The following is a 2189-nucleotide window of genomic DNA, read 5'->3' on the forward strand; positions in this document are numbered from 1 at the left end:
ATGCGAAGGGAGGGGATGGGGAGGAGAAGGAGGGGATGGGGGGGACCGGGCCGGGTGTGTCCTGCCCTGCCCTTCCCCTGCGGAGTCCCCGGGCCCGGCAGCCGATGTCCAGAACTGCGGGCGAGGAGCCGCCGTGCCGCGCCCGGGGGTTTGCGTGTGACCCTGCCCTGTTAAAATGCCCGCGGTCCGAGCATCGCCACGCCGCTCCTGGAGGAACAGAAGCCTCGTGTTCACCATGTATTTGGGACAAAAAAAGCCACCCCCCCACCCCGCCCCCGGTGTCTGGCCGCAGCTGAGCATTGCCGCACTGTGTCTGTCAACGCCGCGGCGATTTTCTTCCTATTATTCTGGTGCTCGATGAGGTGACCGAGGAAAACACCTCTGTGAGCAGAATGGGAAGCAAAATGGCTTCAAGGCAAATCCCTTGACCCACAAGGTCGTGAGATTTTAGTGGCACTGAGGGTCCCAGCATTCGCAGGGCTTCAGCCTCCCTGCTGCAGTACATTGGGTACCCCATGATGGCATGAGCAGGACTTCACCTAGGTCCTGCCAAATATCCTCGGCTCTGCATATCACACCAGCCCCAAAACAGTGCCCTTTGTGTTTTGAGTAATACCACTGCCTAAATAGTCCTTTGTCAAATGCTATAGTGTCTACATGGTTGAGCTCCCACAAGTTGGATATTTTATTATGCCATCAAGCAAGAGAAATTACCTTATCCTTACCACAAATGGAGCAACTTTCAGTGTCCGGGAGGGATGGACAAAGTCTGTGACCAGAACTTTGTAGATACTTTGCCTCAGGATATGGGACAGATGGGACAAAGGAGGCAAATGAGGAAGAGGAGGTCCCTGAGCGAACTCATGAAGTTCAGCTCCGTATAGTGACTTCTCCTAATGCCAGCAGTGGCCAGTTTTGCATTTGATTTTGCTGTGCAACGTCAGTGAGAGCAGCTTGAAGCTGTCAGGGGGGGTTTAGGTTGGATGTTAGGGAAAGGTTTTTCACCCAGAGAGTGTTTGGACACTGGAATAGACTCCTCAGGGAAGTGTTCACAGTACCAAGCCTGACAGAGCCAAAGAAGTTCTCAGGTAGGATTCTTGAAGTTGTCCTCTCCAGGGCCAGGAGCTGGATTTCTGTGACCCTTGTGGTCCTTTCTGTCTCAGGACATTCTATGATTCTGTGATTCTATGAACTGTCTCTGCCTCCTGCCTGCACTCACCAGGGAAGGCTGCTGTGCTCTGCAGCTTTCCTGCAGTAGCTCCTTGCAGCATTTTCTTTTGTTCCTCATGTTTACCTTGTTTACACACAATCAGTAGCAACAGGCTGCCATGCAAGTCTGTGTTTGATACTGTGCTGATATTCCACTCTCAGGAGGCAATGGGATCAGAGAGGTCACAGTAAATCTCATTCCACATACACGTTGTGCCTTCCAAAATGTGCTGCACTTCTTTGCACTCATCCTTAGCAAGGTGCTGGCTGAGCAGCTTCTGCACAGCTTTTGGGCCATTCCACATGACAGGTGATGCACAGGTAATGAAACAAGAGTGGAAAGTGAGAGCAGCAGCCTTTTCATGCCACAGCTGATCATTCACAGCATACAGTTTTGTTAAATTCTTACGACAGGGCAGTGAAGAGACAAAGAAGAAGAGTGCTCTTTCTCTGCTACAGCACCTGCAAATCTCAGGCTGAAGATTTGTTTCAAGTGGCAGAGAGCCTAATAAATCTGGACTGTCACAGCCTGGTAGCTGGTCTCAGCTTTTGTTCCTGCATGGGAATCGCTTGCTGTGTTACTGATAAGAGGGATCCAGTTACAGATGGGACCTAGTTTCTGTGAGGGCAGGGAGAGGTCCTGGGCATCCACATCCCAGCTGCTGCCACTGCTTGACTTTCAGAGACAAATGAGCTATCCTAAAATCTGTGTTTCTATCAATGGCCAGCACAAGTGGGGAAGACCTGTGGGGGAGAGGAGAGAGGGGAGATCCCAGAGCAGACCCAGAAAAGTTAGGCAAACCTGGATGCATTACTGCAGTTTATCCTCTGAAGATATATGCTGTTTTGGTAGTCCAGCTTTTGCCTGGTTGCCCCAGGATTCTTAGAGCAGGATTTCAGTCAGGTGTTTAGCATTTGCTCAGTAAGGGCACTGCTACACTTTTTTGGAGGAGGGCTTTAGGCTGTGTTCATCCCATTTT

This window comes from Prinia subflava, chromosome 2 (genome assembly GCF_021018805.1).
Source record: "Prinia subflava isolate CZ2003 ecotype Zambia chromosome 2, Cam_Psub_1.2, whole genome shotgun sequence".
In the NCBI taxonomy this organism is placed as follows: domain Eukaryota; kingdom Metazoa; phylum Chordata; class Aves; order Passeriformes; family Cisticolidae; genus Prinia; species Prinia subflava.